Source organism: Panthera tigris, chromosome A3 (genome assembly GCF_018350195.1).
Source record: "Panthera tigris isolate Pti1 chromosome A3, P.tigris_Pti1_mat1.1, whole genome shotgun sequence".
Classification (NCBI taxonomy): domain Eukaryota; kingdom Metazoa; phylum Chordata; class Mammalia; order Carnivora; family Felidae; genus Panthera; species Panthera tigris.
The window spans coordinates 85,074,042-85,087,226 of NC_056662.1; positions in this window are offsets into that span (position 1 = coordinate 85,074,042).

Genomic DNA, 13,185 nt, shown 5'->3' on the forward strand with positions numbered 1-13,185 from the left:
AAATATCTTCTTGCATCATGTGAGTGACAGCAGGTCAGTAAAATAAAGCATTCAATCTGAAAAATCAAACACCCTTTTGGGAAAAAAATAGAAAGAAGCATTGTAAGGTGAGAGTTTTACATGAACGTAGACAATACAGTACCAATTTAAGATGTTAAGTGTCTTTTGTAGATGCATATGGACACATAAACACATACAGTGACTAAAATTCTACCAGCAGAGGCTAGCTTTCAAAAGCAGAATGAGGAACTTGTTTAGATTAAAATAATGAATAGTTTCCCAGTGTTGGTGGTAGACATTAGAAAAAGCTAAACAGAAAAAAAAAAAAAGAAAAGAAAAGAAAAAGAAAAAGCTAAACAGAATATAGACCTCATTTCCTTTGGATTTTGTGTGAAGCTTACTGTGGACAATACCCCCCTGTTGCCATTTTACGTCAGCGTTAGGGTAAAAGAAAACCACAAATGGAATTATTTAAGATTTCAGGTTCCATTTTTGTGTTCTACTCTGAATGAAGAGTTTCAAAACTCTGTAGCGTGGATTAGGGGACATTGGAGAGAAAAGGGTGGGAGAAAGAGAAAGTTAGGAGAAGCTTGTTTTGTAAAAAATAAACTCAGCTTGAAATGATAGCCCCAGTGGTTTGGGCTCAGTTTCAGGACACAGGGAAGATAAAATTTAGACACCACTGGAGGAGAGCAATGAGGATGGGAGCAGTGTTTATGATACCACATTTGCTACTTGACTTAATTTGAGCTGTTAAGTATCAAGGGGAAAATGCACGAGTGTTTATTGGGAGGTTTATGTGATACTGTGGGAAACACAGTGGTCCTGGAGCCTGGGGCTTGTGTTTGAATGTCCAGTCTGTGTCTTACTGCATTTGCAACATAAATATTGGCCTTTTAAGACTGAAGATGAGAATAATGATGTCCTTCTTTCAGGATTGTTCTTGGGACTAAATGGAAAAATAACTGTAAGATACCTGGCATGTGTGAGCACTCAACAAATCTTAATTTCCTTTCTTCTGAGCCCTCTGCCCTTGAAGCTATTCATGATGATCCAGGTTTTATTTACTTAATTTTATTTTGAGAGAGAGAGAGAGAAAGGGAGCATGAGTGAGAGAGGGGCAGAGAGAGAGAGGGAGATAGAGAGAATCCCAAGCAGGCTCTGCACTGTCAGTATGGAGCCTTACACGGGTCTTGAACCATGAACTGTGAGATCATGACCTGAGTCAAAATCAAGAGTCGGAACTTAACCGACTGAACCATCCAGGTGTCCTCGTCATCCAGCTTTTAAGGGCTCTTTAGTAGTGGGTTTCAAATTTTGGTCTCTGTCACAATGGCCGATGGAATTCTCTCGCTGAACATGTGCCTGAGCGTCAGCTTCAGGGATTCTGATTACATATGCAGAGCATATTCTGATTCATGTGCAGAGGGGGCTATATGTTTGAACTTCTACTTTTTTTTTTTAAATAAAATATATGGGTAATTTTTGTCAACATTAAAGTTAAAAACTACCAATAAACTATCTGAATCCCCCACTGCCTATTTAGACATTGAAGCACTAACTTAGCATGAAGGTCCTTCACAAATTCGCCCTCACCTATTCCCTAACAGAGTTTTCCTTTGTCTGCCTTTCATTCCACACATACTTCCCTGTCACTGGTCCTTGGGAAGACCATTGCATGGCTAACCTCCTCTTGTTCACACACTTCCAAGGCCTAGTGTGTTCTGTTCCCTATCTCTTTGGTTCTATAATTCTTATTCTTCCTTAAAGATCCAACATAATGTTTTAGCTATTCCCTCTCTCTTCGCACTTCCTTCCACTTCCTAGTAGACCTTATGCCTCTGAATTTCTCTCCCATCTATTCGTACCAGGCATTTAGCAATGGTCATGGACGATGTTGGTTGAAGTCATTAACCATCCTTCCTGTTTTAGGGTTTGTGGTCTTTGGGGTCAGAAAAGTGTTTGTGTTTTACAATTTTTTCAGGTCCTCCTAAAACCTAGTTCAGTGCCTGTATTTAAAGGTACTCTATAAACAGCTGGCTAGTGAATGTAATAATTGTTAGTCACAGTCAGGAGCCTCCTTATACACTGACTTGAGCTTAGGAAGATCACTGCAGCTATGACAGCAAATACTTCTGGTCTGCTATCATCCACCATTCTAAGTACTTTGCAAATAGGAACTTGGTTAATGTTCATAACAACCCTAGGAAATTTATACCCTATTATTCTCCTTTAAAGTTTATTTATCTATTTTGAGAAAGAGACAGAGACTATGAGTGGGGGAGGGGCAGAGAAAGAAGGGGAGAGAAAATCCCAAACAGGCTCTGAGCTGTCAGTGCAGGGCCCGACGTGGAGCTTGATCTCATGAAGTATGAGATCATGACCTGAGCTGAAATCAAGAGTTGCCACTTAACCAACTGAGCCACCCAGGTGCCCCTATATTATTCCCATTTAATGGAAGAAGAAATTGTGGCACAGACAGGTAAAGTAACTTGTCCAAGGTCACATAGCTAAGAATTGTCAGAGTGGGGGTTCTAGCCCAGTTTGGCTGGCCCCAGAGTTTTAAGCTCAGCCCCCACTTAAAACTTCCTCTTCATAATAAGAGATGGAATTTAATTAGTGCTAACTATGAGTGTCAGGAACTTTGCTACATAACACACATTTTTTCCTCTTTAAAAAAATGTGTTTGTACACTTTTGTACACCGTTTATACAGCAGTGATGGAAGGCAGTTTCATCCCCATTTTGCAAATAAAGGAAAAAAGTTTGATTAAGTTACCCAAGACCCCTGGGCTAGTGGCCTAATAAGATTCAAATCCAGGTCTGAATTTGAATCTGTCTGCTTAAGCATTCTGCTCTGTTACTGAGGATATATTTGTTTCTTACCACTTTTTGGTTATCTATCTAATTTTCACAGGAACACCCTGCTTACTGCACCCACCACCCATGCTCTGTCAGCTGCAGTAACATTTCCTGTCATGCCACAGCCAACCACAAAACTGGGCTCTAGGCTTTTCTTTGTATAAAGGAAAACCTCCATGGTCAGATACAACAATGGAAATATCTCTGCCCTACTGATATATTGGTTTTGAGGTTCATAAAGATTTTATTCTCTAACACGTATATGTATATATATGCCTATGCATATATGACTTTTTTAAATATTTATTTTTGAGAGAGAGAGACAGAGGTAGTAGGGGAAGGGGCAGAGAGAGAGGGGGACAGAAGATCTGAAGCAGGCTCTATGTTGATAGTAGAGAGCCTGATGCAGGGCCCAAACTCATGAACCCTGAGATCATGACCTGAGCCAAAGTTGGATGTGTAACCAACTGAGCCACCCAGGCACCCCATGGGTGTATGTGATTTTTATACACTTGTGTACTTGTATATGTACTTAAAACTTTTAAAACCTAACTCTACTGACAGCATTGGGTGCATGCATAGGAAAAAAAGTTGCAAAGGCATGTGGCCAACAGCCAGTTCTTTTGCTGTTTACTCTTCTCCCATCTGGAAGATCTAAAAGAGTTGAAGAGATCTGTTGGATATCAGGGAGATTGTTTCTTTGGGGAAAGCAGTTGTAGTGCAATGGAATTTTCCTTTCTGCTCCATGGGGGTGATGTGGGAAGTACCCTTTATCCCAATCAGACTGTAAAGGGCTTCAAGAAGATTCTGACCTTGACTTGTATCTGATGGAATCTGTGTAGCCCAGAGGCTGGTGGTAGATTATGCCTGGAAACTGATTCACTGCTCTGCTTTGTCCATCCTTGCCATTGTGCCATCCATTCAAGATTGAATCTCAGTGATAGCATTTTTAATTTCATCCTGACTAGATTTTACTTCTTTTGTCTCCACAAAAAGTGATTCTATGCTTTTTTTCAACCCAGCTACTATTCTTATTATCATGGTTCTAAATTCTAGTTCAGAGATCTTGCTTATATCTGTGTTGATTAAGATCCTGACTGTCATTTCTTCCTGTTCTTTCTTTTGGAGTGAATTCCTTCATTTTGTCATTTTGGAGGAAGAAAAAATTAATAAAATAAAAAATTAAAATTAAATAATTAAAAACAAGACAAAAATCAAATAAAGGAAGCTAGATCCTAGATGTGTTTTCATCTGCTTGCTGAAAGAAGCTTGATAGAGAAGAAAGGGAAAGAAAAGAAAGGAAAAAGGTAAGAAAAAATTTAAAAATTAGAAAAATTTATGTAATAAAATAGAATAGAAAATTTAAAAAAATTAAAAAATAAAGTAAAAATATTTTTTTTTAATTTTTTTTTTTACCGTTTATTTATTTTTGAGACAGAGAGAGACAGAGCATGAACAGGGGAGGGGCAGAGAGAGAGGGAGACACAGAATCCAAAACAGGCTCCAGGCTCTGAGCTGTCAGCACAGAGCCCGATGCGGGGCTCGAACTCACAGACTGCGAGACCATGACCTGAGCCGAAGGCGGATGCTTAACCAACCAAGCCACCCAGGCGCCCCTTAAAAATTTTAATTAAATGAAAATAAAAATTTATTTTTCTCTTTCTGTATCCAAGAAAAAGAAAGAAAAAGACAACAAAAACAATTGAAACAAAAACAGAAGCAAAAAAACTGAAATAATGAATGAACCAGCAAACAGAATGAAACCTGAATGGAGTTACATCTAGTTTCCCCTAGAACTCAAACTATGAAGTCTTCTATAGTCCATCCACTCAGCAGGGGCAAAGACTTGTGCTGATTTTTTAGGGGATGTGCTTGGAGGGTGCAGCTGGGTGGGGCTTGGTGCAGTTCCACTGACCACTAGGTGGCACTGCTTAGCTACTGGCGTGGATCAGTGTGGTGCATGTGGGCGGGGAGAGGTGGAAATGGCTTCACCCAGCTCCCTAGTCTCTGGCACAGGAGCTCAAGTTCTCACTGACCCATGATCAAGCACTCATGGTGTTTCTTTTTACTGTTTAAAATATGGCTATTAGAAAATTTAAAATTGTACACATGGCACACGTTTGTGGCTTGCATTATGTATTTATGGATAATGTGGTTCCAGATAGTAGTTCTTCTATCAGTCTGGATGCTTCCTAAAGTGAAGATGTCAAAAACACGGAGCAGATCCTACAGTCAATTCATAATGGATCTATAATGTGAGCAAGAAATAAATGTTTGCTATTTTAAGCCACTGGGGTTTGGGATTGTTTGTAGTATTAATGTCCTCACTATTCTGATTGGGTCAACATGGAAAAGGAAAGGCAGCAGAAGTGAACCTCCTGAATATTCTATTCTCTGAAACCTCCACGAATATCTATTTTCCTTCTTTAGACTCCTCATCTCCACAACCGACAACCAGAAATATCAGAATCTTTTAAAATTTTCCTTATCCTTTTAGATGGACTCTGGTCTAGGAGTAATTCAGAAGGAGAAAGGCAAATCCGATATCACTGTGTAGATTTTTTTCTTTTCTTTCTTTTTTTTTTAGAGTATTTTTTTAAAAAAATTATTTATTCTGAGAGAGAAAGAGTATGCAAGAGTGGGGCAGGGCCAGAGAGAGTGGGGGAGAGGGGATTTTAAGGAGGATCCACACTGTCAGCACAGAGCCCGATGGGGAGCTCAAACTCATGAACTGTGAGATCATGACCTGAGCCAAAATCAAGAGTCAGACACTTAATCGCCTGAGCCATTCAGGTGCCCTGGATTTTTTTTTTTTTTTTCGTGTCTTGACACACAAGGAAGATAGCTTTCTGATTGTCTTGCCTTTGTAAATGAGGTCAACATAAGGCCAGAAGACTCATGCCCCAGTTTGGTCATTTCCTTCCTGTCACAGTGATCCTTGGATAAACAGCCCACTCTTTCAGTTAAGCCTCCCTTCCTGTTTCTCTTGCTCCCTGGGCCTCTCTATGAAGTATTCACATTAGGGTTTTACAAACATATTCTGATGACAGTGTGAAAGGCATATAGAATTGGACATCGCTAGGAGAACAGTGGCAGTCAAACCTGCTGTCATAATCCAGGGAAGAGATGACAGAATCACACCAGTGAGAGTGAGGCTGGTAAGAGTTCATTTCAATCATCAGTCGAACAAATATTTACAGAGGTGCATCATATATCAGAAACTGTGCCTGGATAAGAGGTAGCTAAGTTTTACTCTCTGTCCTCAAAGAGATGATTTCAACATCCAGTGAGTGCTGAATGCTATGATGTGCAGATAAAGAAAGGGAAATGGGCTATTTTGTGAAGCCTTCCTAGATATGGTGATAACTGAATGAAGTCTTGAAGGATGAATAGGATTTGCCAGGGAAAAAGGGTAGGAGAAAGATTTGAAAGATACTTAGGGGGAAGAATCAAGAAGAAGAAAGAATCTCAGACGATTTCCCATTTATGACTTAGCACCTGGAAGATGGTCACTTCATTGATGAGTGTAAGGAATAAAAGAAGAACAGCCTAGTAATGGGAAAAAAGGACGCATTTAGATTAAAAAAAATAATGAGTTTAGAGTTCTAGTTAGGAATCTAGGAATGACTGCCCATTAGTGGTTAGAGATCTATAGTACTGGAGCAAAGAAGAAAGGTCAAAACTTTTAGATTTCAGAGTCAAGAGCTTGTCTGTGGGTATTTGAAATTCTAATAATGGGTGAAAATGCCCAGGGAGAACAAGAGTCTATGTATTCATTAACTCATACATTCAGTATTTACTGAGAGTCCACTATGTGGTAAGTGAAGAAATGTGACATCAACTTAGATAGATATGTACTTTTAAAAAATGTAGGAGTGTAGACTCTTCTTTCAAGAAACTTTTTATTGTTCAGGGAAAGTGATCAATAGCTGATAACTAGATAGGATAGGAAACCAAGAGAACACTTTTAAAGGATGAGAAAGACTTTCTGGAATTGAAAATGTAGTTGAATTTTACCTACATTTGGAAAAAAGCTTTTTGTTAATGAGCTAAAAGTTTATTGTACACATATCTATTAATATTATTAAAGTTTGCAGAGGTTTAATCATATTTATTAATGTAAATTAATAAATTTATTATTAATAAATTCACTTCTCTCATTATCTGATTGTTCTGCACTGCAAATAATGAATCTAGAAGACTCATGCTTCAAAAGAAATTGATTAAACAAATTTTAATCGACTATCTCCTGAGGTGTTATGCAGGCACAGAAAAGTCAAGACCTGATCATGCCCTCTGGGACTTACTGTTTATAAAGATTAATGCCTGTGGACTGCATAGATGATCACTGTGATGAGATTGTACTTCCATTTGTAGAAAATCTCTTAAAAAATAAGAAAGTGGAAACATTGAGGAAAGTCTAGAAAATTGAATTAAGGCTCTGTTTGTGTCAAATGAACAACTAAAGAATTTGAGCTTTCTCTTTTTCCTTGTAGGCAATGGGATCCATTTATTAAAGGGGGCCTGCACAGAGGGATCTTGTAGGACAGTGACTCAAAGGACAGGGGAATCAGTTGGGGACTATTGTAGTTTGCCTTTATGGGAGGTAATAGTAGGTAGGTAGTAGAGATAAGGATGAACACAACTATTTCAAAGGAAGAATCCACAGATCGTACCAACTGAATAAGATGGTGAGCATTAAGAGGTACTCAGGAAGGACTTTAGTGTCTTGATCCTCTGAGGAGAGTAGTTCCTTAACAGAAAAAAGAAGGTCATAGAGTGAGGTGGGTTTGGGATAGGAGTTTGAAGATAAGGAGAGAGGGGAGAGGCAAAGATCTGCTTAGACTCATGAGCAAAGAAGTAAGAGCTAAGGAGATATTCCTGGACCTTCTCCAAGGAGAATATGTAGAATTGAGAAATCGACACAGTTTTGTTGTTTTGAAGGGGCACATACAGCCCAGTTTTTATAGCAGTGCTATCAACAATAGCCAAAGTATGGAAAGAGCCCAATGTCCATTGATGGATGAATGGATAAAGAAGATGTGGTATATATAGGAGGAGCCAAGATGGCAGAACAGCATGGAAGTTTTTTGTGTGTCTCGCTTCCATGAAATACAGCCAGACCAACACTAAACCATTCTACACACCTAGAAAACTGATTGGAGGATTAACACAACAATCTGCACAACCTGAACCAGAGAATTCAGCAGGTACGTGGCACAGAGGGGTGAATTTTGGGGAGTGAGAAGCCGCGGAGGGTAGGGAACCGCTTTTGTGGGTGGAGAGAGGACAGAGACTGGGGAAGGGGGGAGAATACGGGAAAAGCACCCTTCCCCAAAAGCAGCTGGAGAGAAAGTGGAAAATTGGAAACAGCCGCAGGGACTAAACTAAAAAGGGAGACAGGAGAACGGAGAAGGTTTAAATTCCATTAAGCCTGTAAATAAGGGGAGCACAGTGTCTGCAGTTCCGCAGCTCGATACCTGGCGGTGCTCTGGTGGGAAGGGCGAATCCTCAGGAACAGAGTGGGGTCCGGGAGGTTCTCGGGCCACACAGGGAAAAGCGGTTCCACTGCTGGAAGGACATTTGGTAGAGACTGTTAAAGCCACCTGGTCCCAGCAGAGCCCAGAAAATGGCCACATTTGCTGGTGCTGGAACAAGGTTGTTAAGGGTGAAGCCTGTTGCCAGATGTGTGATGTGATTTGCCATAATCCCTGAAGCACTGCTACTACACTATCTCAAGAACTTTTTCTGGGGTGGGCTGGCACCTGGCCACAGTCTCGGGGCACCGGGAGCAGCAGGGTCCAACAAGCGTTCCTGGGTGCAGCCGACATTTGGCTATTGCTCGGTGAGACCCTCCCACAGAGGGGTGGAACGGGTCAAAGCTGCAGTCCTTCAGAAGTAAGGGGCTGGGGGGCCGGGGAAAACAGCCGCCTCTGACACAAAACTCGGGAGAGAGGTACTGCCTGGGGCCTGGTCACGGAGAGTGAAAAAGTGGGGAGTGGACGAAAGCTGAAGACAGAGGACGGGTGCACGATTGCTGACCTGGGAGAACAGACTGGGTAGCTGGGTGGTGCCATTTTCACCGCTCCTGCGCACACGCATACATAGGTGCACCTACAAGCACCGCAACAATCCACCCCGGTAGGCTAGCAGCGCCATCTAGTGGAGAGCGGAGCTGTTACACTGAGCCCTGCCCAAATGGGCCAACATCGCTCTGCAAGAACACAAGTCTCACCACCGGCTTAGTTTATGGACTATAAAGCACTACATAGACTGACTTCTAGAGGAAAACAAAGTAATTTCAGTCCTACTTCAATCTGTTAGTAGGTTCATCTATTCAATTTTCTTTCTTTCTTTTTCTCTTTTACACTTCTTTTCTTTTTCTTGAATACAGAAGGAGAAAAAATTCATTTTTATTTTCAATTTTTATTAAAAATATTTTTCTTTATTTTTTTCTACTATATTTTTTACTTTTGTGTAAATTTAAAAAATTCTAATTTACTTACATCATTTCATTTTAGTCTACTTCAGTATATTCATTTTTTCAAATTTTCAAATGATTTCCTTTTTTTTTTTCTTCTTTTCCTTTTTTTCTCTAATGTATCAAGCCTCTTTCAACACCCAGACCAAAACACACCTAGGATCTGGCATCATTTATTCGCTTTTGTGTGTGTATATTTGATCTATTAATTTTAATTTTTTATTTTATTTTAATTTTAATTTTTCTACCTCATTAATTCCTTTTCTCCCTTCAAAATGATGACATGAAGGAATTCACTCCAAAAGAAAGAACAGGAACAAACGACAGCCAGGGACTTAACCAACACGGACAACAACAAGCAAGATGTCTGAACCAGAATTTAGAATCATGATAATAAGCATACTAGCTGGAGTCGAAAATAGATTAGAATCCCTTTCTGCAGAGATAAAAGAAATAAAAAATAGCCAGAATGAAATTAAAAATGTTATAACTGAGCTGCAATCACGGATGGATGCAGCGGTGGCAAGGATGGATGAGGCAGAACAGAGAATCAGCGATATAGAGGACAAACTTATAGAGAATAATGAAGCAGAAAAAAAGAGGGAGACTAAAGCAAAAGAGCATGATTTAAGAATTAGAGAAATCAGTGACTCATTAAAAAGGAACAACATCAGAATCATAGGGGTCCCAGAAGAGGAAGAGAGAGAAATAGGGGTAGAAGGGTTATGTGAGTAAATCATAGTGGAAAACTTTTCTAACCTGGGGAAAGACACAGGCATCAAAATCCAGGAAGCACAGAGGACTCCCATTAGATTCAACAAAAACTGACCATCAACAAGGCATATCATAGTCAAATTCACAAAATACTCAGGCAAGGAGAGAATCATGAAAGCAATAAGGGAAAAAAAGCCTAACCTACAAAGAAAGACAGATCAGCTTTGCAGCAGACCTATCCACAGAAACTTGGCAGGCCAGAAAAGAGTGGCAGGATATATTCAGTGTGCTGAATCAGAAAAATATGCAGCCAAGAATTCTTTATCCAGCAAGGCTGTCATTCAAAATAGAAGGGGAGAGTAAAAGTTTCCCAGGCAAACAAAAATTAAAGGAGTTTGTGACCACTAAACCAGCCCTGCAAGAAATTTTAAGGGGGACTCTCTGAAGGGAGAAAAGATGAAAAAAAAAATATATATATATATCAAAAGCAACAAAGATTAGAAAGGACCAGAGAACACCAGCAGACACTCCAACTCTACAAGCATCATAATGGCAATAAATTCATATCTTTCAGTAATCACTCTAAACGTCAATGGACTCAATGCTCCAATCAAAAGACACAGGGTAATAGAATGGATAATAAAACAAGATCCATCTATATGCTGTTTACAAGAGACCCACTTTAGACCTAAAGACACCTTCAGATTGAAAGTAAGGGGATGGAGAACCATCTATCATGCTAATGGTCGACAAAAGAAAGCCGGAGTAGCCATACTTATATCAGACAATCTAGACTTTAAAATAAAGACTATATCAAGAGATACAAAAGGACATTATATCATAATTAAGGGGTCAATCCACCAAGAAGACCTAACAATTGTAAACATTTATGTGCCAAATGTGGAAGTACCCAAATATATAAATCAATTAATTACAAACATAAAGAAACTCATTGATAGTAATACCATAATAGTAGGAGACTTCAACACCCCACTCACAGCAATGGAAAGATCATCTAATCAAAAAATCAACAAAGAAACAATGGCTTTGAATGACACACTGGACCAGATGGACTTAACAGATATATTCAGAACATTCCATCCTAAGGCAGTGGAATATACAATCTTCTCCAGTGCACATGGAATGTTCCCCAGAATAGACCATATACTGGGACACAAATCAGCCCTAAGTAAGTACAAAAAGATCGAGATCATACCATGCATATTTTCAGACCACAATGCTATGAAACTTGAAATCAACCACAAGAAAAAATTTAGAAAGGTAACAAATACTTGGAGACTGAAGAACATCCTACTAAAGAATGAATGGGCTAACCAAGCAGTTAAAGAAGAAATTAAAAAGTATATGGAAGTCAATGAAAATGATAGCACCACAACCCCAAACCTCTGGGACACAGCAAAGGCGGTCATAAGAGGAAAGTATATAGCAATCCAGGCCTTCCTAAAGAAGGAAGAAAGATCTCAGATACACAACCTAACCTTACGCCTTAAGGAGCTGGAAAAAGAACAGCAAATAAAACCCAAAACCAGCAGAAGACAGGAAATAATAAAGATTAGAGCAGAAATTAATGCTATTGAAACCCAAAAACCCAGTAGAACAGATCAATGAAACCAGAAACTGGTTCTTTGAAAGAATTAACAAAATTGATAAACCACTAGCCAGTTGGATCAAAAAGAAAAAGGAAAGGACCCAAATAAATAAAATCAAGAATGAAAGAGGAGAGATCACAACCAACACAGCAGAAATAAAAACAATAATAAGAGAATATTATGAGCAATTATATGCCAATAAAATGGGTAATCTGAAAGAAATGGACAAATTCCTAGAAACATATACACTACCAAAACTGAAACAGGAAGAAATAGAATATTTGAACAGACCCATAATCAGTAAGGAAATTGAATTAGTAATCAAAAATCTGGCAAAAAACAAGAGTCCAGGGCCAGATGGCTTTCCAGGGGAATTCTACCAAACATTTAAGGAAGAGTTAACACCTATTCTCTTGAAGGTGTTCCAAAAAATAGAAATGGAAGGAAAACTTCCAAACCCTTTCTATGAAGCCAAAATTACCTTGATTCCAAAATCAGACCATGACCCCACTAAAAAGGAGAACTACAGACCAATTTCCCTGATGAACATGGATGCAAAAATCCTCAACAAGATATTAGCCAACTGGATCCAACAATACATTAAAAAACTTATTCACTGATGGGTATTGAGGAGGGCACCTTTTGGGATGAGCACTGGGTGTTGTATGGAAACCAATTTGACAATAAATTTCATATATTGAAGAAAATAAATAAATTAAAATTAAAATAAAAAATAAAAAATAAAAAAATTATTCACCACGACTAAGTGGGATTTATACCTGGGATGCAGGACTGGTTCAATATCCGCAAAACAACTAATGTGGTTCATCACATCAATAAAAGAAAGGACAAGAACCATATTATCCTCTCAATAGATGCAGAGAAAGCATTTGACAAAATACAGCATCCTTTCTTGATAAAAACCCTCAAGAAAGTAAGTATAGAAGGATCATATCTCGAGATCATAAAAGCCATGTATGAATGACCCAACACTAATATCTTCCTCAATGGGGAAAAACTGACAGCTTTCCCCCTAAGGTCAGGAACAAGACAGGGATGTCCACTCTCGCCACTGTTATTCAACATAGTATTGGAAGTCTTAGCCTCTGCAATCAGGCAACACAAAGAAATAAAAGGCATCTAAATCGGCCAGGAGGAGGTCAAACTTTCACTCTTCGCAGATGACATGATACACTACATGGAAAACCCAAAAGATTCCACCAAAAAACTGCTAGAATTGATTCATGAATTCAGCAAAGTTGCAGGATATAAAATCAATGCATAAATCGGTTGCATTCCTATACACAAACAATTAAGCGACAGAAAGAGAAATCAAGGAATCGCTCCCATTTATAGTTGCACAAAAAACCATAAAATACCTAGGAATAAATCTAACCAAAGAGGTGAAAAATCTATACACTGAAAATTATAGGAAGCTTATGAAAGAAATTGAAGAAGATGCAAAAAAATGGAAAAAGATTCCATGCTCCTGGATAGGAAGAACAAATATTGCTAAAAT